Here is a 26,994-nt window from a genome sequence, read left to right on the forward strand (position 1 = left end):
TCATGGGAGCTCATGTGAGTAGAAAATCATGTAGAAAGTTTCTGATGAAAGCTTATGTGAAGATGTATTTCCTTGAACATGTTTGATTTTCAAAATTCATTCTCACATGTTGTTGAAAGCTGTTAAGGAGGTGATGTTGAAAGAATATAGTGTTTGGGGAAAAGAGCAGGACAGTAGTAATGAGGCTACTTTCTAGCTGCTATATTGAACTATATTAAGGTGAAGAATTAAGTAAATGTCTCTCATTAGTAATGTTTTTATTGCTTATTTATACTTACTTTCAAAATCTTACTAACTTTTCACTTGCTTCAACTTTTCACCTGGTTCAACTTGCTTCAACTGTTCTCAGTCCCTATATGAACCTTACCAACCTTTGAAGCATGCTTATTTTGTTAGCCATAATACAAAGAAAAAATTTTTGAAAATGTTTGTCTTTTGTGAGAGCACACACTCTATTTCTAGATGTTCCTTTTAGTCAAAACAGAAGGTAAGTAAACAAAACTCTTTTTTTTTTTTAATCATGAAATTATTTTTTGTGTCCCAATTATTTTTCTTTTAATGTCTTTCAAGACTTGATAAATATGTCACAGTAGTTTGCAGCTACGTTTACAACTATGAGTCAAATTCTATGAATCTGCATAAACTGCACTTATATACAGTTTTTACTAAGAATTCAGGGCTAGACATGCCTCCCAGTAAATGATGTGGCAATAATATCAGTGAAGATAATAAGAATTAGGTCAGGTTGATTACGAATAGGATAGCCCTTAGACTATTTAGTAGAAGACATTTCATGAACCTCAAGAGCTAGTAGTGCTAGGGACTGTATTACCATTCCCCTTTTTGTTATAATATTTTTTATTCACCATATTCTTAGACCTGAAACTAATAATGGAGTTTGAATATTTGGACTATGCAATTAACTCTGATGTATAACTGATGGATCTTGTTTTCCTGTTCTTGAGATCGACATTATTTTGTTTTTACATAATTAATTTCAGCTATGAATCCATCTTGAACTAAATTTTTCATACAGTGTTCGGAACACAGATTTCAATGACCATTCGCTAATCTTTTTGACATTTAATCCTATTAATGTAGAACCTTTGTTTGTCTTGCTTAGGACTTACCCTTCTTTAAATAACGAACTCACTGGTAAACTCTGCATAGAGTTACAAAGACAGTATATTCACCGAGGCTAGTGTCATTAAGTATATTAAACATATTTTATTCTGGGAGAATAAAGTATTTACAGAGGCAGAGGTCCACGGTGTCATACAAAGAGCTTTTAATGACAATTATAAACAAAACCCTTCATAAAAGTACATGCTAACGTTTGGCATGTATCCCAACAAATCAAAAGTCAGAGTCCTGAAGGAGGAAATATAGAGCTGAATACCAGCAAATGCTTTTGTGTTTGTGTTTGCATTGTGAGCTATTACCTATTTGTTTTATCTTAACATAGAAATAGTATTAATCAAAAACAGATTGGTCATTTTCTTGACAGGATATCCTGAACTAGAATAATCTATTTTCATTTCTTAGGCTGATGACATTCAAGAGATATTGTTACTGAGAGCTGTCAACTATGAAATACTACACTGTATTTTTAAAACAACTGTATTTGAGGGACACTAACACTTAAACATGTGCCAATAACAACTCCTTGTCAGAGTTACCCAAGAACGACCAAAATGCGTAATTTAAATGTGTTGTTTTGTTTGGGTTTTTTTGTTTGTTTTCGGGTTTTGGTTTTTGGTTGGTTGGTTGTTTTTTTCTGGTCACAAAGCCTGATTTACAGTTCAGCCTAACATTAATATGATTTGCCACTGAGCTAAGATAATTTTGGACCACAGATTTTCCTAGATGACTTTGTCTGGACCTGGTGTTTCAGATTTTCTGGCAAAAAAAAAAAAAAAGGAATTCTTTATTCTACAATCACTTTTGTTAAGAATGTATGTATATATATATATAAACACATGTTAGACAAACTATCCTTTTGAATTGTTGTTTCCTGAGAATTAAGTCAAGTTTGCAAATAAAATGTAAGATAAAAGCACAAATTTGTTCTAAAGGTTGTGATGCTCAAATAGGAAGAGATTCTAGTACCTGTTTCCAGATTTGCCTAGACCTTTCGTAATACATAGTCATTGGATTTGAACAAGTCTGGAGGAAGGATTGAAGCTTGTTTACTGAATACGGAAAACTTAGATGATATCTTAAATTAGACACTGAGTTTTTTCTAAGGTAGATGGAGAAAGTGACCTTCATGAAAAATTTAATCCAAAGAGAAGTGTGGCAACTTGTTTTGAGGGACCTGTCTTAATTTACTGAGTACAGAGGAAGCCAAGATTAATAGTTCAAAGAAGACCTGTCATGCTGGATAGTTAATGTGAGTAAGAGAAATATTATCTATCGCATACTTCATTCTGAATTGGACCCCTAAGCTTGATGTAGCCACTGCTTTCAGCTGGCTGTTTCAGTGTTGGCAAGTTTGGTTATTTAAGTTGGCAATTTTAAAAATCTTTGCCATGTCAAGGATGTACTTTTTCATGCTCTTCTGGTAGACTGAACAATTAGATTACATGTCTATACATTTTATAATTATGAAGCCTGAGCTGGGCCTATGTTGAAGAGAGGTTTTGGTCTTAAAACTTGGAGAAATAGGTGCTCATTTCTTTAAATATTGCTGTATTTTTATTTTTTTTTTCTTTTAGTACTAGTTTAAATAATTGAAAGAAAACAACTGAAGACATTGTGATCATCACAAGATGGATTTTCTTCCTTATTTCCTCTCCCATACAGGGGAAGAAAACAAAACAAAACAAAACAAAAAATCTAAACTGTATTTGCATAAAATAGAGGCTGTAACCAATGAATGAATATATAACATCTTTCTACAGCTTTATTTGTATTTTGGATTAGGTGATAAACAAAAAAATTTTCTTCTCTTCTCTTTTATAACTATATTGAATTTGTTATTTTCTTACCAGAATTTCAGTCAGGATAGTGCATGTTCTGCTAATAACAATAAGCATTTAATTTGATCCTGTGCAACTGCTGCTTCTTTGGATTTTTTACAAGCTATGCCAGATTCCTTTTTATTGTATAGAAAAAGAAGTAGAATCTTGATTCTTTATGAATTTTCAATCCATCATTGTCTGTTTTTACATTTGGAACATGTAGACCAGCATTTGTTCATTAATTCCAGAATTAATTCCATTACAAACTCATGCACCTATATTTTATTCATTTTTTAAATACTGAAAATAAATGACAGTATAAACAGTTTAGCAACACTACAATTTTAAACACTAATATACTACTTGAAATTTTTCAAGTAGCAAAAGCACAGATGTAAAAAAGAGAGACTATGAAGTACAACTGTAATGCAAGAATCTCAAAATAATTGTTAATCTGTGGGGTTTCTGTGTTAATGAACAAATATTGACCTATGATATGTAGAAATAATAACTGCAAAGTAGTTCGGTGTTATTATGACTTATCTAAATTTTGCAGTCATAAAAACATGTGATGATTATATGTAAGCTGCACGTCTATCTCTACATCAAGCTATCAGAATTAAATTGTATTCATTCAAAGTGTCAGGGTGTACGCAGCTCACTGAAGTAACTGCAAAGATTTTCATTGACATAATGGGTTAATAGTTTAGGCTTTGCTTCCTTTGTAACCGGAAACATTCCTTAATAGGGACATAGGGACATCCCTTAAATAAAAAATAAATAGTCACGTGACTCAATTGTAATGAATTAGGAAAAAAAAAAAAAAATACATGTGTCTTTTCGGTATTTTACCAAACAGACAGGTTTAAGGCAAAACTCAGGGGTGTTGTTGAAGTTAATCAAATAGATTTTAAGAATTGAATTTCAAACAGCTTAGTCAAATTCTTTTCCATTAATATTTTCATATATTTCTGCTTTTAAAACTTTCCTACTGTGAGGCAAGACAAATTTTGATATATATGCAAGAGTCTTTAAATTTGGGTCGGTGTACGAGTACACACAATATCTGTTGATTTCATAGTAGCTGCCAACTGCAGATGCCTTAAGGCTTTGTGTGCTGGATTTTACCTTTCCATATTTATTTAGTTGTTTAGAAATATGGTTTCCTTCTCTCGCCTTTTTCTCCAGGCTGTTGTTTATCCTGATGGAAAAAATTTGTAGAACCGGGATTTATATCTTCAACATAAATACTGACAACTTGCCTATGACTATAATGCCTATGGAAACAATTACAAAAAGACTGGATTGCACAAAAGCAGTCTAGAATCAACTTTTTATTGCAAATTTATTTTAAATAGAAACACATTACCATTAAAACAATGTTGGTTTTGTCTGCACAGTTAAAGGCAGAACATTGACAAATCTCAAATGTTTTCAGCCCTGAGGGAAGGGAATATTCCATTTCACAAAGTAAGAGTGGGCAAGTTTAAAAAAGCAGTTCATAAAAATCACTGGCTATCCATGTCTGTTTTCCCATATCAAACAACCTCCCCTCACTCTTCCCCTTCCTTGGAACTTAAACAATGCTCACCATTTACTTTTAGTATTTTGGGCAACCATTTCCTTAACCCATTGCAGTTTTTTCCTCCAAAACAGCTGGATGCAGTTTGTGTTTACTTCAAAATTGTTTTGAACAAAAGATGAATTCTACTATGCCTTTTTACACTCCCTTGGAGCTAAAGCTTCCCCTTATGTCTCTGTAAGATAAAAAACAATAAGACAACAGAGGCTTACTTTCATCATACTACAAGCACAGCAGTGATTAATATTATAGAGAAAATGCTTCAAAGCACAAGTCTTTCTTAGAAGATACTGCAAATCCAGATTTCTCATCTTTCAAAGAATTTCTCCCTCTGTGACGTTGAAGGTGTTACTTAGGCTGGTGAAAAATAACAAGTAACATTTAGAAAATTATTAAATTATAAATGTGTATATAGTTATGGACTTTTTGTCTGGTTTTGTATTTTTTTCAGAATGATCTGTTCTCTTGAAATTTTTTTGTGATATTATTTTATATTAATATACTTAATTTAAATTAATATTTCTTTTTAAGATAGATAGAATACCCTGGTAATTACTGTTGCATGTAGTATTTTGATCGCTATGTTATTTTTAAATTAACTTTGTATGAACTATGGCCAGATAGGCAACCTTGTTAATATACAACCTGATTTACTTCAACGCAGTGTTGTGCAGAAATTGCTGATATATGCAAAAAGATTGTTGTAGAATCAGGATCTTTGAAACATATTGAACTGTCAAGAATATACCTTTTCCATTTAAGTAGTTTCTACATTTATTTATTAGATAGCTTGTTTCCTCACATGAACAACAGTCAGTGTTCAAGTATATGCATCTGCTTGTCATTAGACGAAGAAGGAAAGAAAGAGAATTTGTAAATTATTTCGGGGAAGAAATTTTAACATAAAAAGTATTAGATTCAACCATCTTTTTGAACTGTACTTGAAAAACATAGCTAGGAAAACAATTTATTAATAATGAAGTCAGCAAATGATTGATAACTGAGATTTTATTTTTCAACATTATTTCAGATAAATTTCTCAAACTGTTTATAAACCCTTAATTAAAACATTTCTGATATTAACAACCCACGTACATTAGCTCAGATATTGTCAGGCAGCCCTGAATCGAAGAGTCACAAGCCTACATTTTAAAGAACATTCCCATGAGTAACAGAATTCAGCTTTACAAAAAAATCAAATGAGAAACAAGACTTTCAAAGAAAGACGAAGTCCTAAAGGACTTCCCACTTTTTCAATTATTTGTAATTTTTTAAACATTCATAACTTTCAGTTCAGATCTGTGTCTATTATTTATAATTGATATGTGTAACAGATCTAAAAAAAACCCACCCAAAACAAATAAAGCACCTTGTGCTTTTTTTTTTTCCCCTGCATTTCACAGAGTCCATTGGCAATAACTCATTTTAGAGAGAGAAGTCAGTGTTCTTTAAATGTCAGTAAGGCTTCCTCTGTTAGCTCCACTTCAAGCTCCATGCTAAATTATTTAAATGCAGAAAGCTTCGTTTGTAGTTACCCTGGATACTATTCAAAACACCCTGAAAAGACTGTTTACATGATATTTAAAATCTCCATTGCTCTCCATTGAATAAAACCCTTTATGTTTTATTAAACAAAGTATGACTTGAAGATCAAACTGGAGATCAAAGTGTTACGTTAAATATCCAGGGATTTGATAATGGTTCTTGGTGTTAACAACTGAAAGTTAAAGAAATTAAAATTTCTCAATCTAATTCATGAAGTTGAGAAATAGGTTTGCTAATTTGAGTGAAGCTTGATGATGGCTTGTGTAGCCCTATAGTGGCAACGGTGATTGAGACAACGGTGTGGCTAAAAGCAGTTGGAGTGAGTCCTGCAGCATTATTAGATAAGTTTAGTTTCTCTTTTGGAAGATCCACAAGTATTTTAAACAGCTAGACAGCCGGTTAGAACTTGCCAGTCTCATGAATACTCAGACCCTATCAGTATGTGTTTGCATTAAATTAATACAAAGTACTCACAAGAAACTTTGAAGGCAGGGAGGATCACAACACTATCAAGAAATCCACACATCCTAACTGAAGATTTTCACCTGACTGTTGATTTACCTTTAGATTTTGCAGCCTGTGGGAGGGTGAGCTGGATAAGGGCTAATGGTAGCCTGATCATTATTATTCCTGTATTGCCCAGTTAACAAAAATTTTGTAGATCCTCATGTTGTTTATTCATTTGGCCCTGGGAAGTATCTCCTTAGAAGGTTACAAATGGCAACAGTGGCTGGTAGTCAAGGTCAACGCACCATAGTCCTATTAATCCTGGTGTTCAGAACTGCAGATTTTGAAATAACAAAACAATTCAAAAATCAAAACAGAAAATATTATTACAAAATTATAATACACACAAATAATATTTAATTGTCTCTAAGACATTTTGTTTACATTTGTTGGGAAGAAATTTCAATAAAATAGTAAAAATATTAGCTGACATTACAATGTCTACCAAGTCTTTAATGCAGATTGACTGTAGAGGTTTATGTATTGGAGTCAGTAAACAAACACTTATGTTGCAGCTCTGCTCTACCATAATATAAACATACTCTATTCTCTTCAGAAAGTTAGATTGCCTTCATGTATGATAGATTAGTAATTATGATATTGTTTCTGTAAGAGTATTGGTGATACATGAAACTTCTGCATGAATCTATAAAGATGTCTTGCAAATTCACTATAAAAAGACTGAATCATATTCTGTGTAATTATTTAAGAAATATTCCAAGAGGGGTGAATTAGTCCTATAAAATATTATCTGAAAGATGGTTGATCTTTCTTTTAAGACTTCTTGCTTGGGTGACTTTTTAAAAATACCTTGCAATGTGAGAAACTGAACTCAACTACCAGATTGAAAGCATCAGTTGCTGCTTTACTGGCTTCTGATTTTTTGATACATATTATTTACATGACAACTAATATCACTGCCTTCTGGATTAATTTTGTTTTCTCAAGCAGCTAAAAGTCATGGCATCTACCTTGTAACAGAAGCAACAAGTATTATCAAGCAGAAGACTTTCTATTTTATTTGTGAAAGACAGTGTGTGAGTCTATGTATATTTGTACCGATAGTTTACTTCCGAGGTATAGTAACAGGATCCTTAGGACTAAACTGTGTAAAGTAGCTTAATACTCTTTGAAGTAAATAGCTATGTAGTAACAATATTAACTAAAGTAAATGTCAGCCTTCACATAAAGCATTGTGCTGTGACTACTCACACACTGTGCAACTGACCCTGTGGAGCCCCTGTGATTTCCTGTCTCTGCCAATGATGCAACGAGCAGCTGTAATTTCGCAGTGTGCACCCAGACTCGTGGCCATGACTGATACCGTGGGTCTGGCACTGTGCTTGGGCTGATTGCCCTCTTCACAGTCCTCCACTACAAAAACACACCCTCAGCTTTATTTCCCACCTGAGTTTGCCTTTACTTTTGTTAGTGCCTCCAAGTTTTCAGTTCTGAATGCCAACACTCAATTTCATTCTGGTCTGTGGAGAAATTCCATTTTCTCTAGCACAAAGATTCAGAGATTCAAGCAAAAAACTGTTCTTTCCAGTGTCAGAAGAGCTAGAACAATTCAGATAATTGGCTTCACTGCTTAGACATACACCTTTCCTTGCTGAGACTGCCTGAAAGAACTGAGGTATGTGGCTTGTGACATACTGCCGTGGAGAAGAGATAAAAAGAGATCAGAATATGAGCCTTAATTTGTTGTTCGTCAGGAAGGGAGCAATGAAGTTGTTGGAAATAAAACTTCAAACTAAGATTATCTGTAGTGAAATCCCCAAAAGATCTATTCTGGTACTGATTTTAGCTTTCAAATTATTCATAAATAATCTTCTTAAGTTCTATTTAAGAACTTTTAAAAACCTAGTCCAGTTATAAAGAAAGACAATGAAACAGCATACATTTTTTACATTTGTAAAAAAAACAAAAAAAACCTACTTTCTGTGCTTTCTCTGAGTTAAAGACACTGTTATTTTTTTCTTTCATATTCCAAAGCATGTCAAAATGTAGACGAAAAAAAGCACAAATAAGAATTCTGAGAGCCAAATAAATTAACTACATTAAAACGCACTCTAAATAGCAGTTTACAGTTGTTGCTCATTAACATGCTACATACTATTTGAAAAATTATGTAAGATTGTTTTAATTAATTTACTATGTTTCTTGTACAAAAAACTAACAACTGTTTTATAAAACATCTAAGAGCATGGCTCATTCCTGTGATATTTCTAATCGAATACTGTGATACTACAATTGTACTTGAGTAATTTTATACATCACTAAACCCCCTCTTGTTGTCAATAACGTTGTTCATATGAATAATGTTTAAAATTTTGCTTTTAAATAGAAATCAGACAACAACAACAAAGAGAGAAGACAATGCAATAGAAAGTATAATAAAGCAAAACAAAAGCCACTAGAAAGAGTAACAAACCCACAAACAAAACCCTGCTCTGGGGTCTGAGTTCAATTTTTTAAACAGGTGACGATTTTGTCCTTTCATGTTCCGTACATGTAGAAAGATATTAGCTACCCTTTATTAAGCCTTGACCCTGCAAATGCTTGGAAATATGAATAAAATTTACAGGAGATCAGATTACCAACAAAATCAAAACACAGAATTTTGCATGAAGGATCAGCAGCTTTGTTTGGTTGTGGTTTTGTTTGGTTATGTAAAAAGTTTTTGTTAATATTTACTTGCAATAATCTGAAAAAGCACCTGATAAAATAAATGTTTGTAAAATTATTTAAGAATAACCCCATATATGCTATACTAACAAGCATTTTTAGTTTTCCACAAAAATATAATTTTAACCAAGTTAAAGTAATTGGCATTTATCTTTTCAGGAGTTATATCTATGTGATAGGTTACCTCTCTGTTTGAAGATATAGTAATTGCATTTGGAAAAGCATAAATTTAAAAATGTCCAGTCATAAAGGTAAATAAAAATACTGCTTTTATATACTAAAAAAATACATTTAACTTTTTCCATTTAAAGTAACTGAAGGAAGATTTGAATGAAAGATAGATGTAAATTTTAAACAAACAAAAAACAAGTAACACACCATAAGCCTCAGAAGTTATTTTAAAAGGGTTTACTTTTTTTGATAGAAAACATGAAATTTGTATTTTTAACCAAAAAGAATTTTATCTGAAAAAATAACCCAGCTCCTTAAGCTATTAATATCTATGTTCAACCCAGATTCTTCTTTTTGCCTGCTATCAATATATTATTATTTCAACTTAGTGTATCCAGGAGTTTATAGCCAAAGATTTTTATTCGAGGAAAAGGGACAAAAAAATGGAGTTATAATGAAAAAAAAAAAAAGTGCTCTGTTTTATAACACCTATCTAAATCTAGCATAGGATTTGAGAACCTTAAAATGCAAGTGCATCCTTCATGGTTATGCATCTTGCACTGTTTCAAAAACCCTGACTCCTAACTCCTGTATCAATAGTAACTCTTTCCAAGGAAGTGGGGAAATAGCAATGATTGGCTAGTCATACCAATTGATATGATGATTATCTAAGTAGATGCAATTATCTGTAGTATATAAGTGTTTTAAGAATCAAATTCACAGTTTCAAAAATGATGCATACTATGTGCATGATTTTAAATATTCATGATTTGAACCTTGTTCTTAAGTTTCACAATACTCAATCAAGCAGACGTCTGCTTGTAGAGGGATGACAGTTAAAAAATGCTACCCTTAGTACAAGTCAAGAACCCATATAGTCTTTTTGCATGACTGTCTCTACCTGGACTTTGCTGAGTATCATCATATTCCTGCTGGCCCATCTCTCCACTTGGTACCTTCTGAGTTCCAGACCTGCCCTTGCATATATTGGAGCTTGATGCCATCTGCAAGTTTTATAAGCAAGTACTCCATAACCTTCTCCAAGTCATTGACAAAGATGTTAAACAGGACAGTTTTCAGAACACACATTCTTCTTATCTAAAATAGCTGAACACATTTAAAATCACAATTTTAGTAGAAAAATGGCAGACAAACTTAACTGTCCTTGACTTTACGTGTTATTTTACAGATTTTTTTTCTCATATTATTATACTGATTCACTTTATTTTTCTCAAATGTATTTTCAGATATGATATTAATGTTTTGCAACATGTAAATATCAGTAGAATCTCTGTTGGTGTCTTTTATTTCAGCTTGTCCGTCAGTTAAAATCAGTTCATGTGATCAAACTGAAATTATAATTTGCTGATACGGCCCTAAAGTAATCATCCACTGTCTTAGAAGCATCTTGCATGCCGATTTACATTTAGTTCAGGTCAAGGAGCTTGCTCCAGTATGCTATCTTACCTGGATATTTTATATTCTTATAAATTAATCTATATTAATGATTTTACATGTAAAAACAGTTGTATACAAGGAGTTCATTCACTGAGTGGGGATTTAAGGAACATCTATTGTTTTCATACAATCTCATAAAACAATAGCCCTCTCAGATTATTCATAAATGGACCATATTACACACAACAGACTAAAGTACTATCATCCACTGAAAATTATGTGGTACTTATTATTGTTCTGATTTTAAATAGCAGCTACTGTGACATTGCAATCTGCCTGACAAACTCCTGGAGACTACACTAGGAAATGAATACTAGAGGAAGAAAAACTACAAATGAAATCCCACAGATACATTTAAATAAAGTAACAAGCAGGAATGTTGTAATTTCAATTTCAATATAACTAAATCACAGCATCAATATGGATTTTATACTTGTAGATTTGTTCAACATTACAGAAATATTTTTCTTATACTTTTCATCGATGTATCTATTGTGGTTTCTGAATCTCTAGTAACTATAAATAGCAGGAAATTTCTAGAGCATTTTGCAGATTGGTTCCTGCTGTCACCTGGGGGAATTAAGACTGTAACCTTCTTTCTAATACTTCCTGTCTTCTAGTGTTAATGGTGAATTAGGTATTGCTAATTTAAAAAAAACCCAGAACAACACAAAACACAAAACAGCAGAAAACTTAAGTGAGGACTATACTGCTTTACACATTCAAAAGGTGAGAAGTGATCCAGCCTGCTGTATTCCTCCAGAATTTCACTTATTAATTATTTCAAAACAGACTTCAGGAGAAATAATAAAATGAAATTTGTATTACAAACAAAGGTGGAAACTAATATATTTTTTATTTAAAAAATACAAAAACTATATCCATTAATAAGCATAAATAATTTCCTTAAATGAAATATTTCATTAAGATAGATTTTGATGACAAATAGCAAAATTCTTTGTAAGACTCAATAATTATATTGACAGAAATAAAAAAATATAGCATTCAGACTATCAGATGCAAAATGAATGATTCTTAGAATGCACAGATCCTTTCTCTCAAGAACAGTCTTGCAGATTTCGTTGCGCTTTTATTATTTGTTATTATGTTTGTAACTCAATGGTGTATCTTTTTTTCTTTTTTCTTTTTTTTTTTTTTTCCTTATAGCTGTAGTATTTTTGTGCAATCTGCACTAGGTCAACCTGCTTTAGCGAGTGAGCTGGACTGAATGATCTCCAGAGGTCCCTTCCAACCACAGCCATTCTGTGTGATTTGAACTAGTAGAGATATAATTCAAAGTAAGATGTAAAACAAAGACTTTCATGCAATTACTCCACTGGCAAAATTTTGTCTTTCAGCAATAGGCAAACAGTACTCTCTTTTGATTAGAAGATCTCCAGGTTATTGTCTCAAAGTCTACAGGTGATGTTCAATTTTGACATTGTTATATCATCTACATATAAAATCACAGGAAATAAGATACATATTTTTTTCTTTGTACCAGTCTTTCGTACTTCAGTTTTATAAAGCCACTGAAATACTGAGACCCTTTCACTGACTTAGTGGAAGTAAAAAATGATGATTTTTCCCAAAGACATCTAAGTGTTTTCACTTTGTCATATTATATAGCTCAATATTATATTTAAAATATAAAATGTTTTGTACAGGTAAATATTACTTAATGTGTACATCAGGAAAAGTTTTAGACCACAAAACAGAAATATACAATCATAAGACTGTTCTTATGTTCAGCCTTGCTCTACCCATTTTATCCACTACACAGATTGTAAGCAAACTTAATGACTGTGCTGACAACAACTGAAGGAATTCCTTTCCTTCTTACATGTTTTAATTTATCAAACTATGTCAGTTCTTATTTCTGTAGTAATTATTTACTGTGCCTTACATATGTTTTTTGGGGTTGTTTTGTTTTGTTTTGTTTTTCGTCGTTGTTGTTGTTTTGTTTTTGTTTTTGTTTTAATAAGCATAGCCCTCAAGATTCAAAGTAAGAAGTATGAATTTTTTTGAGATACTGGCCAGTTCAATGTTTGGTTTGCATTACAATATTTTATGTATTTGGCAATAACAGTTCTTGGTTCATGTCAAATATGTCAACCAGTCTGACAAATCTTATCCATATCAATAGTAATGCCACAGCTTCATAAATATACTCAATGTATTATTTGAAGGGAAAAAAAAATTAAGAGCAATTGATATTTTGGGTAAAAATCTTTGAGTATGGAATTTTTCCTCATGTTTGAAAATAATATTTTCCTAAAAGTGTATATATGTGTCTCATTTAGAAATATTGATTTATGTATAAAATTATCATTAAAAGAATATATTAAACAATACTAAACTTGAAAAGGTTAGAACTTATTAAATGGCTCATCAAATTCAATTGCAATAACTTTTATTTATTTATTTATTTATTTATTATTTTTTCATAACCATATATTGGTTAGGGAAGGGAGACAAAATGAAAGGTCTGTTAGGATGTGTGGTTAATGCAGACTCTTTCCAGGTAGTGAATCCTACTTATAACTACCCTGTTGAAACAGAATGAGCTTAGGCTTCAGTTGCTTTGTATCTTCTGAGACCCTTAATTTAAATTTATTCCTTTGAAAATTGTCATACTCCTGGTCCTCCTTAAGAAGTAAGCTCCTTTTTGTCAATGAATGGGTGGTTCTCAGGCCCATTTTGATACAGAGATCACTAAACCAGAGCAAGATCTGTGTATTATGTGGCATCTGATCATGTAAATAAATATTTACAGTTCCAGAAGGAAATAAATGTAAACTAAAATTTCAGTCACTTACTGATTTGTGAACATTTAAATTGGCCAAAATCAGCTTTACTGTCTCCTTCTATGTCTCCATTTCTTTTAGCAGTTCTGCTTCCCTATTTTTCCCATTTCTTTCAGAAGTTCCCTTCAATACAAGGGTACCAAGGCTGCTCTGGCCATCCCTTCCAGTTCTTTGCTACAAAGGCCAGTAGAAAGACTAGTGAAAACACAGGCAAGACAGCTCCATTCTGGTAGCATTACTACATAAGCTAGGATCTCCAATGTCAGGAAAAAAGCCCTGTTCAGCCTACAGAGCTCTTGACTGAAGCTTGCTTTCAGAAAAACCACGGAACCTGTTGTTACTAATTCTTTCCTCTAATCTTACATTTAAATACTTTTTTCAAATGGCTGAAAAAAGTTCGGCAGATTAATGAAAAAAAAAAAATCATAGTCTAGCAGATTCTCAGCAGAGAATCCTGCTTTAAGTTGCACTTCAGTGTCAACTACCTTTCCCTTGAAAAAGTAATAAGTAATGATAAGCAGACTCCTTCAATAGTATAAGCTTTACCTATTTAGCAGAACGACAGATGGGTTAAAAGAATTGCTAGTAGGAACATGAATTGATAGTCATAAACTTAAAAATATATTTCAGACAAACAGGTTATTCTATAACGTATAACTAGAAAAAATTACATTTTCTATTTAAGACATTAAAACATCTCAAATTTGAAAAATCTCTTCATAGTTCTTTACTATATTAAGAAAACAGTACTTTAAAAATTATCTCTAGCAAATCATTTTAGCTTTTATTGACAATCAAGCTACGTGTCTTGATTCTAAATTGGATGTCCAGCTTAGGACAGTTATGTAAGTTTATAAATAATGGAAATAAAAGGGAAGATACAGAGGGCAATTCATCCCACCTGAGATCTCTAATGCAGGTGGGACAGATTCCTCTTTACAGGTCTTTCTGGAGACTTTGGAAAGAGTTTGAGTACCATATTTTTTAGAAAGTTACAGCCAGAGAAAGTGGACCCAAGCCCAGGCTTTCATCAAGTGGAGATTTTGACACACACTGGTTTAAAAATTCTCAACACCATTCTGCTCTGCGATGGAACACTTTGTTAATTGTGTAAACCAAACACATTGTGAAGTTTTTACCTGACACATGATGTCAGGGACATGCTGTCAGATATGACTGTTACTATCTTTCTGCATTGGCTTTTCCCAGGTTTTATGTGCAATTTAGATTTATTAAATTTAAATCAGATTTTGCCAAATTAATCTCAGTTTGTATTTTTCTTTTTTTTTTTTTTTTCTACTAGATGTCTTTTATTTTTATTTCCCATTTTAATTGATGTTCATGTTACCTCCAAGTCAGTACCTAAGATGATAACAATGTTTAATTCCATTATTTCCAATGGGAAATTAGATTATTGATATCATTAGAATATAAGTTAGGACATTATAACAGTGTCATTTATGAAACAGTATGCTTCAGTGTGTTATACTAAACATTTTAAAAAAATTATGCTGGAATGCCTTTGAAGGCAACATTGACTCACAGCTCATTGAGTTGATTGATGTTTTTTCACGGGTCATTGCAAGTAAGGCCATTTACATCTTCTGTGATCTTTAAGTACACATGATGTAATATATTTAAGACATATTTACTGCAACTATTACTTTAAAAAGAAACCTAGAGATTATTTTTTATGAATTTTGATTAATTTTAAGCAAAGATTTTTTTAAATGTATTTTACAGATCCACTGTGAATGGATATCACAGAAGTCTCACTGGTGATATAGAGCTTCCCTGTCACTCAGAAACTAGTGAATGATTCACCATGTGGAAAGAGATATACTACCCTGTGAAGGCATGGTGGGCTATTAAGTATTCATTGAAGGCAAAGTGGTCTGTTGAAGGAATGTCCACACCATTACTTTTGAATTTTTATTTAATCCTTATAGATTCAGACTGTGTACAGGCTGAATTTTGTCAATTATATGAATTCAGTTGGCAAAAATAGTTACTAGAATGAGACTCAGAAAGAATGTTCCAGAACAGTGGTGTTCATAGTTCCCATGGTAGGTATTCCAATATAAAATCAACATCAGGGTGTTCTGTTAAACTTGGATTCTAGGGTATATAGAGGAAAGTTTTATGGTTGTATGATTTTTAGTGAAGAAATAAGTAAATAAAGAAAAATTTAAATAACTGTTGACAAGATTTAAGCACAGAAACAAATATTAAAGGGAAAGCAGAGAAAGAAAAAACAGTGTTTAACATTATGGTACTGAATAGATACAGAATTCTGTGAATACTCAATACAATCAGTTGCATTGTTCACATAAGGTATATCATTTTTCATAATACCTGCTTCTTAATATAAATATAGAATACTTAACTCTACACAAAGAAATCTTTAGTTCAGCATTGACAGATTGTCTTTGCAGGTTTTCCAAATGGGCTGGTCAGTAAAATACAACTGTCTTTAAATATATGCCCAGAGAAATAATCTTCTGCACAAAATGAGCCAAATCATATCCATAACAGAGATTTCCGTAACAGGGGTCTTTAAGAACAGGCTTTCACAAAGTTTCAGGTACAATAAAGATTGTCTTTTTGGGGGTGTACCTGCTGATACATGTCTTCAGATCTCTTTCTAGTCCAGCAAATAGAAAACCACTGCATATGTCACATGAATATATCAAAAGGACATTTGTAACAATACAAAATATAGTAATCCTCTCTACAAATTATTGTAATTTATTATAGAAACATAAACTCTGATCTCATATGTTAAAAAAAAAATATATTTTAATTTTCCTTTATTGAGATTATAAATGGTTTAACTTCTGTATGGAAATCTACAATATTATCTCCTGGTTTGATTAGAGCTTCAGAGTTTTTTGACTATTACGAACTGAGTGATGAAGAAGAAAGTGAATTTAAACTAGTGTGCTCCAGGAATGAAAAATACTTACACAGCCTGAGTTCACCTACTGAGCAGAGAAGACCTGCAAGCCTGTAGCGCCCATCAGCTGGAATGAAGCATCCAGTTTTCATTCACTGCTATTGAATTCTACATCGTCTCTTCCATAACTGTCACTACCCTAGATAGGTCATCAATATTTCAATCAACAACAAAATGTAATAAGAAAGAGGAAGCATTATGTCTGAAGAACTAGACTTTCTTAAAAACAAACAATTTGTACTCAGTCTAACAAGAAATGTTGTATTGTGGTCTCAATTATCTTAGATAACTGGGTTGAAGGTTGGGCACAAAGGAATTCATTTCCTTTTCACAACTATATACAAGCTGATGAACTCAAAAGGTCATACAACTTCAGTATACACGTCTGTTTTAAACATGGCTTTTGAGAATTCCTCACATGAGTAGAAATGATGCATTAATAAGTGTCCTGGGTGGCCAGATAGCATCTGGCTAATGGCATGAAGACAAAGCAGTCTAAAGAAGAGGATGAAAGGTGATATTTTCTCCTGTTTGCAAACACTTACTGTATCCGACATTATCTTAAATAGGCATTCCAATACCTTCATAGACTTATGCTTTAAAAAATAACATTTACTGAGTAACATTACCTTGGTAAATAACCCATGGATTGAGCTGGAGACTGGCATCTTACAGTATTGCTGGAGCAGGGACTGAGGTCCAGGGCTAGGCTGAAATGAAACTTTTGGGCCCATGGGCAGCATGGGAAGAGATCCCAGGAAGGGATCAGCAGAAATAGTCAGGTCTCTGTAGTGTTTTCAAGGCCCTGGCAAACATCTGGATAAAAATGGTGAGTGATTTCCTAAACTGAGGTGTCTTGTCTTGATTAAGTTAGCGAAACTCTGTTAGATCTAGTTTATGACTCTTCTTTGTAAGTACAAATCTCTATTGCAGTTGTTGAGCATGTCACAGGGGTTTTTGCTTTGAACAGGTCGAAGCTTGTACTATTTCAATTATAGAACAGTTTATTTGGATTAAAGAACAAACTAAGGTAGTGTAGTAAAGTCAGTTTTACACATTTGACTGCAAAATCAGAATGTATAAACTTGACATATTTTCTTACTTTTACTTTAGGAAACATATTACTGTAGAAAGATATTATAAAGTCAAAAAAACTCCATATTTATTCCCAATTATTTATTTCAAGAGTATAAAGTATAAATTGTTAGTGTTTCAAACAGGAAGTTAAGGATCAGAATAAATACAGATCCCTTTCACTAACAGTTTATTAGATTTAAAAAAAATCATATTTTATACATTACTATTTTTCCTCTTATATACACTTCTTTTCATAGAGAAAGAGAAGTTGAAATTCTTTGTACAAATAAGTGTATAACCTTTAGTAGTTATGTTAACATCTATAATTATGAGGTTAATGGTCACCAGTCAGATGCTTCTGTGACCAAATTCAGTCATTAATATATTTTACCTTTCAGAAGTACAAAAGTGAAGGGCACTATCAAGGTGTGGAATCTTCTCAAGACAAACAAACCAACAAACCCCCCAAAACAACACCAAAACAAAACCAAGGCAAACAAAAAAATAGTATAGAAAAGTATAGAAATAACCACAGCTGGTAGAAGGACCAGAGGAGTGACTGCTAGGACATTATCAGATCCTATGCAGAAATATGGCCCTGAAGTGTTACAAGGAAGGTAATGATATATTTACCTACCCGTGACTGTCAGTAACTATTCATCAGTAATATAAGATAAAATAGGTCTCCTATTATGTCCTCATATTATTGACAAAATGAAAATATGAAAGCAAAATTACTTTGCCAAGGGATACTCGATTTGTAAAAGAAGTACTAGCAGAAAAATGCTTTGGGTAGCCTGGAAGACTCTAGTAGTAAAGCCAACTGCAGTCCATTAATGACATGATTACTGTATCCTTCTTAATGCATAGATGAAATGTCCTGTGACTCCTTTGCCAAGGATCTTGAACTTGGCTCAGTAGTTCTTTTTGTGATGCTGACTGCACAGTCTATTTATGCATTCCCTGTTTATCTTTATTTTGCAATCAAAATGAAAGAAATAGGATTACTTGGCTCATTCTGTGCAGAAGGTGGTTGCTCTGGCCATGTTTTGTGACACTGACATTTTGCTGTCTTTTGTTTACTATGGAGGTCACCTCCTAAGTTAAAATACCTCATTATCATTATGATCTGAGACAAAGTTTGTAGGCCTAGAAAGGTAGCAGCTGAAAAACAGATAGATAGACAGATAGACAGACAGACAGACAGACAGACAGATAGATAGATAGATAGATAGATAGATAGATAGAATATTGAAAACAATTTTTCTGTGGTTAGCTTGATTGTGCTTGTCAGTCAGAGTAGAAAGTTAAGTAGTAGCTGTAGACCAGAGACCTTTGCAATTGAGAAAATGATAATATTATTAGTTTGTGTATGGCAAAAAAGAGAGATCATCTGTCCTGAGTAAGGAAGGAATAAGGTGAGCAATCTAAACCCATGAAACTAGCATTTCTAATGATTTTTTTTTCTCCCCTGACACTCAAAGGTGATATGAATTTTAATTATCAGGCTCTTTTGAAGATGTTCTGCTGAATTCCATTGAAGTACGGTACTGAGAAGTCAAATATTAAATAGATATTTTGTGAAAGATATTTCCCCATTGGTAACCAGGCATCTCTACACTTTATTTTACTTTTTTTTTGTATATTTTTTAATTTCATTTGGGTATGTAATGGTTACATCTTCAACAAAATTATTCAGTGCTCTATGTTGCATTCTCATGCTTCACGTATACCAATTCTAAAAATGAGTTTAGTAAGATCAGGGATTGCTTGAATGTTAGGAGTAAACCTTGTTCCAAGGTAGGATCTCCTTTTAGTGAATATTATAATTGATTTCTTTGGGAGGAAAAAGATTACATCATTCAGCATACGACAATATCAGTTTAGTAACAGCTTGTTTTTCTTGTGCTCTTCTATCAGTTTACAGAAGGAGTATAATCTCTTCAAAGGTGTTACCATAGAGAAAGTCCTCTTACGAGCAAAGATGATTTTTAGACTTTTCAGATTTCTGAGAGAAACTACCCCTAACTAGGATATGTCATCAGCACTGTAATCAAAGTTAGAACAGTAACATCCAAATTCCTATGTATAACATTGAATGGCAAATACCAGAAGCTCAAAAAAAATGTTTTTAATATATAACTAGAGTCTTAGGTAGCAGCACCCTTCATATGAGGATAATACCCAACAAAATTACCCTTTTAGTTTAGCTGTGGTTTATTCGTAGGTAAAACTAACCTGCTGGTCCTTGGCAGCAATGTAGTGACTTTGTTACTTGGAAAGCAGCTGCCAATAGAAACTCCACATAAATAATTAGTATAGTCCTTGCCAATTAGCTATGACATCTTTTGAGAAAGAAACTTTAGCAATTTTACAATTGTAATGTTAATGCTAAGTCAAGTCTCTTGAATTATTTGCTAATCGCATTTTGTTTTTTCCAGTTTTAAAAACTTAAACAGAGTAGCACAAATCACTTTTCCTCCAGAAAAAAAGATTATTTCAGATAAACTATCAGCCAAAAATGTTGATTGTCATGGCACTACACCTCATCAGACTAAAATAAGTGGAAAAGCATTGAAGAGTTTTAGTTTCTTTTTTTTTTTTTTAAGGATATATAAAAATAAAATTTAAAATATCAATAAATACAAAGTCAAAATAAGATCGCTAAAGCATTTCACTAAAATAAAAAGGAAGGGAGAATAGAGCTCTATGTTGTGAGGATATACTTAGTAAGCATAAAATGTAATTAAAGTAGACATTTTTCCTACGAAAATTTGTACTTTTAGTTTTTCAGTTGACGATATTGATGATCAAGCTGAAATTCAACACTTCAGATTCCTAGAAATCACTTTTGTTATGACAGAATTGACTAAATGCCAGTACGAAGAGGAACACCACTCTTTTTCTCTCACTGCTTCCAAATACCCAAATCTGTTCAGAAAAAAACAAAACAAAAAAAAAAAAGAAGCATAAAAAACCACACAAAAAACCCCAAAAAACAAAAAACAAAACTACTTAAATTATTCTAACAACTTCTACAAGCAGTTTCAATATAAAAGTTCTCATCAGTGAACTTATTTAATTATTTAAGTGATAGCATTTTCATTTATGTTTGTTTGCATTAGTTTTTTAGTGTATTAATTTTGATTATTCCCATTTCATAAAATTAAACTTAAAGCCTGTGTTACTGTAAACAGAGTAAATGAAGAATTTACATTAATGTTTTAGTTCCGATCAGGACCATTATTTTGAAGTGAATCTCCTTATTATCCTCACCACACACATTTTTTCACAACACAGGGTGGTTTCAGGGAGAGTCACCTGGATTTATTTTGGATGAAAGTGAGGTCAAACACAGAAGAAACATTTATAATGTTCTTTAACAGCTAAAATTACCTAAATACAGGGTACCAGTCAAGAACTAGTAAAAACAGAACATCATTTGGTATGGACATTGGATCGTCAGTATTCACTGTTTCATTCTGAAGGGTAGCATCCATTGACCAGCATTACTTACTAGTGTAGACATACACACTAAATACCCCAAGTAGAAAGCTAGTCCACTCAATGAATAATTCACTCAAATGAAATAATTTCAGAATCATTTCCATAATCCTGATACAAGTATGCATTTGCAGTATTGGTATCAAGGCTTAACATTGACCATGCAAGCAAAAAGGAAGAAATCCTTGTTTGGGGACTTCCAAAAGGATTTGAAACCATTATATTTCATCATCCAACCTTCAGTATATTTGGAATCATACTTTTCAAATATATATTTGCTTATTCTGTCTTGTACCAGATGCAGACCTTACTTTTAACCTGTCTATTTACTGAGAACATGATGCCCTAGTTCCTCATTTGCTACATTTAAAATGCCTTGCAGATTAAGTGTATGGGTTCCTTTGCCTCTGCATGCTAGAATGATGTGGTTCAACAACACTGGAAAATGATTTCGCAGGTGTTGCTATTTTTTTTTTTTTTTAATAAACAAAAGCCCCAAAAGTACATCATGTAGGGCAGAGAAGAAAAAAAAAGAAAACCTAGAAATATTATTTTATTATCTAGGCTTTAAGTGTTCAAATTATAGTAAGTTCCAGTTATCCAAGTTATTGATATTTCCTGGGGAAAAAAAGAAACAGATTATACTTCTGTAATATGCTTTCTCTGTTTGTCTGCTTGAGATTCATATCAGTCTCTTGTTATCAGCTCGAGCAATATCTTTTCCCTATGAAGAAACCTTTAGCGGTTTTAGCAGTACTCTCTTGTAGGCTTGCCCTGAAGTGGAACTTTCAAATAAAGAGATTCTCTTCTCTGATAAGGCTCTCTCTCTTTAAGTAGTATCATTGCTGTCCTCTCTTTTTTTGCTTTCTGTTTTCTTTTATCACATCATTTATTTGTGTGTACAATCAGGGAGAGTGTAATACTAATCAGGTAAACTGTAGGTGATGTGTGTGTTGAAACAATGCATTTTCCCCCTTTGTTTTCATAGTCTCTTTCCTTACATTGGAGCTGAATAGTAATTTGAGTATTTGGAAAAGTAGTCTATCATTAAATTATAGAAGTTATATACAAAATAGTCCTTAAACTGTTGTTATGGAAGGCGTAGAGCACATATAAATATTGAATGCTACTAGTGGAAGAGCCTTCCAACCTGCACAGGAATATCTGGAATAAGCAGGCAAAGGTTGCTCAGGGTAACATGTTGCAGACTAAGCAGTGATATATCCTGCTTTGTGACCCTTGGGAATGGGGTTTTAGAGACCTAGTGGCAATATAAGTACAACTCAAATATTTTATTTGATTATTGTTCCCTCTTCTCTAGCTTCATATATACTTCCCCATCTAAAGAGCCATACTAAGGGTTCCAGTTCAGCAAGGCACTTCAGCAGGTGCCTAATATAAATATTTAAGTTATCCCACTGAAGACTACTAATGTACTTAAAATTAGGTACCCGCTGAAGAAATGTTTTGAATTTGGGCCTGAGTGATTGCACATGCAAATTGTAGCTGATATCAACAGCAATGACAAGAATCCATCTTGACAGCCAAGTGGTTTGTCTATGCCTGAAAGCTTCTTCTGATTGTTATATTCATTTTTATAAATGCAGACAATGGTAGTTACATGTTTTGGACATGATAACAAAGCTTTGAGTAAGAAATGCTGTTTCCAAAATTACACCCCAGATATTTACACCATTACACCCCAGATATTTACTTTGAAAAAGAAGAAAATCAGTGCAACTGTTAATATAAAGGTATGCTACAAATAAATCCTGGGTTTTGACAAATGACTGTGCATTAAAATAAACTATAGCATATAACAAGTGAAATATTATTCCCACAGTCCAGCATCCAAATACTTAAAATGGTTTACCATAAGTATATGATCATATATTTAAGCACACATACAGCAAAAGAGTCTAAAAGAACCCAGGAATTTTAAACATATTGTAAAGACTGAGTTGAATCAGAAAAGATACATTAGGAAAAATCTGAACTGGCTGAGAAAACACGTGCAATTAGGCAATTTTAGAAGAAAGCACCTGAAAAACTCATCTCAACTCCGATCAAATTACATATTTCATATTGTAACCTTGCTGAGATGAGAAATGTTTGGATGGGACATGAAGGTAGGAGATATGGAACAATTTACAAACACATGCTACCTTCAAATTATAACAGTCTCCTGCTAAGTAATTATTTGCACATTGTCTCTGTCAGTATTGATTGCACTAAATATAGTATTAAAAGACAGCATTTTCTGAGAAGAAGAACATGGGTCAGTGGATAAACTTTTCATCTCTAGAAACAGAAGTTCACTGTGTGAGCATTTGAAAATGTATATTAATTTGTTATATTTTGGTTGAAATTCAACTACAGCATAGAATCTGTACACAGTTAAAATGATTGGCTAGCAATAGGTTTTTCCAGTCACTGTAAGGTTATGATGTAAATAATAATTGCAGAAATAAATGATGTACAGATTAACTATGTATGTTTGAGAGATTAAGAAACATGAAGTAGTGTTTGCAGAACTGGTGATAACTTAAATCATTTTAAAGCATACGATTTTATTTTCTGTGCAACTATTTTTGCTTAGGTTAACAACTGATATGAATACTGAGTCCCTTAGCCTTATACCCCACTAAATGTAACATAAGTTACTTCATTGAATTCAATAAAGCTAAGATTTCACCTCAAGGAAATATAAAACACGTTATTCAAGCTGTCCATCATGTCTGAAATAATTAGGTGAATTTTAGGGTGGGTTGTTTTTTTTTTTTTTTAAATCTCCTGACATAATGAAAATTCAGTATGAGTTTTGTGTAGAACATTGCATGTAGGTAGTACATAACAAAATAAAAACAAACAAACAAAAAAAACAACAACAACAAACACATGCATGCCTTATTTGACTCTACGAATCAAAATTTTTGTCTTATGAGAGTTTTATTCCTGTGACAGATTCTCTGACGTGTTTATCAGGAATACATATTTCAATTAAATGAGTCTTTAATGTAAGGAATTCAATTTGGAAAGAAAAGTTTAAGAAGGTGTTAACTGTTGTTGTTCTTGTGATTGCTGAGAATGATATTTGTTAAGCATTTCATTTAGAACTTCACATCATCTGAAAAAAACAAACAAACAAACAAAAAAAAAACCAACAAAAATATTCTCGATTCCATAAAATACATGCACCAAGTTTTTAGTTAAAATGCTGGTAGCACCTGCCTTATTCACATATTGACAGTGTAGTTCAGTGTCTAAAATATCTGGTTTACAAGGTCCAAAAATAATCCCATAAAGGTATCACATGTGGTAACTTAAAAAGTATGCTAAGGTAAGTATGTGTCAATATATTACACAACTGATTACTTAATGGCTAACTGGAGACTGGGATTATAGTCAATGGGATACTATAAATTGCTGCTTTTACTGGCCATCTATCCTCTCCTAGACAGCTATCTTAAAGTGAATGTCCTGCTTGATTGGCTGGTTCTCATTAATTGTATTGAGAATACATGTTCTTCAGCTTGGAAAAGGGCATAGCTTTCAGAAGGCTGAAGTTAGAATTCTGTCTTTTTTCTTACAGTTAAAATTAATGCTAAAATCTCCTTGCTAGATGAATTGTTTGCCAATATCACAAGTGGGAGTATAAGAACTCTTCTGGTCTACAAGGTATGAAAAATGTATAGGCACGACATAAGCAGTGTTAGGTTTTGTACAAACTCAGATGGATGAAACTAGTCAAGATTAAGAGGACTATGAGACCGGAAATGAAACAGATAAAGCTTTTTTTGGTGATGTACAGCACCCTGTACATAGATGAAGTGAGAAAATTCTCCTTTCAAAGGATTGTATTTTAATGTTGAAGTGTTCAAATTTCTCATGGTGACTTTGTATCATTAACTTCCACTAAAAGGCAATTTAGAGAATCAGTTACAACTCCCTTAGATCTGAAACATAAGGCTAATACAGAAAAGGAAAATTACTTTTAAAAGGATAGTGCAAGGCATATGAAACACAAAAGTCGAATTACCTGTAGAACAAGTGACTGTACTGAGGCAATATTTGCACTGTCTAGATTTTTGTATGTCTGTAGAATAATGTCATTGTGTTTCCATGCATTGCATTTGAATGCAATGGGAAGTAAAAAAAATCCATTATTTGCAAGTCTCTCCTGCTTTTCATATTTATGTTAATATTTATGAGAGATAATGTTTTAGAACTACAAACACTTCAACTCTGAGATTTGATATTAATGTATTATAAAAATCTTTAACAGTCATGACTGTAGGTGGAATCTTTTTGGTGCTATTAATTTCCTCATTATTTACTTAATCCTGATTATGATGTGTTCAAATTGCAAGGAATTGGCACCTCTGATGTCGTTTATGCAAACAAGAGCTGAAGTGTCTCCTTTCTTTGGAAAGGATCCAAAATGGACTAAGGAATCTAGCCACACCCTTACCACATAATTTTGAGGACATTTGGTGGAAATATTCATCTAAAGTGTATGACTTCTGGATATTTTCTTCTCCTGTTAGTCTTCTATATGGAGATGACGGTGATTTTGACTACACTTACATCCATACAGCCATAGATGTAGGATTAAGTTATACAATTAAAGGCTTGTCTCCACACACTAGGAAGAGCCCACTGGTATGACGGCTGGCAGCAGCAGCCCAGTCGGAGACATGAGTCCTACCCCCGAGCCCCTAGAGTTGTCCAAGGGGACCCTCAGCCCCAGGGGTCAGAGAGGACAACCTGCACTATAAGTCAGCATTAGAGGCTCCCCCGGGGCATCTTACAAAGGGGAGACACTGTTCTTAGGTATGGTGCTCATCATGGGAAGAACATTTTGGGATTGAAGACAGGGATGGATTGAGGCAGTTTGGGGAGCAAAAAGTGTGGGGAACCAGAGGGCTAAAGTGATAGTAGTGGCAGGTTGCATGTAAATGGGGACTAGTCAATACATTTATGCTTGATCAGCACAGTCTTGTCTTCTCAATAAACTTCATTTCTACTGTTTTTTTCTTGGTGAGGTACTGTCTATTCTGCATACACATATATGCATGGAGGTATAGCAATTAGAGCACAAGGTGGGACCACAGGTCACAGGGTCCCTAGTGTCTGTGTGCCAGCAACTAGAGAGCAACTGGAATGCGTGCATACTGTGTGGTTATTTATGTCAGTGAATCAGGCATCAGGATAGTCTAGCTGACAAGTAAAATGAGAGACTTAGTAGCCAGGTATCAAAGTTTCCATAAGTTGTTGGCTACTGGAGAGACTAGCCAGTCCAAGCCAGCTACTGAGGAGACTGTAAGGTCTAGTGATCAACTGGACAGACAGTTTTCATGTATCTGTGCATTAGGCAATTGGAGACCAGAGAATATGGAGACTAGCTAGTGGATAGACTGTTTAAGGCCAGCTGTAGGAGAGATCCATATTATGTATATAGACTTATTCATATTCATATTTTCCATTAATGGGCCTTCATTCTAAGCAGTCAGAAGGAGAATAAGATCAGGCCATTGCTGCTGTTTATGTTTGTCTGAATGCCGTGCATTCCATGTGTGTTGATCTATGTAACCAGCCATGTGCATGTGTATGTGTATTGTGTTTCTGTATGCATGTGTGCCTGCTCTGGACTCACTCTCAGATTCACTATTTGTTACTAACTGCACCTTGGGGCACATGGCTGCTTCAGCCTTGTGTTTATTCTGCATTATTATA

The sequence above is a fragment of the Nesoenas mayeri genome, assembly GCF_963082525.1.
Source record: "Nesoenas mayeri genome assembly, chromosome: 3".
Lineage (NCBI taxonomy): Eukaryota > Metazoa > Chordata > Aves > Columbiformes > Columbidae > Nesoenas > Nesoenas mayeri.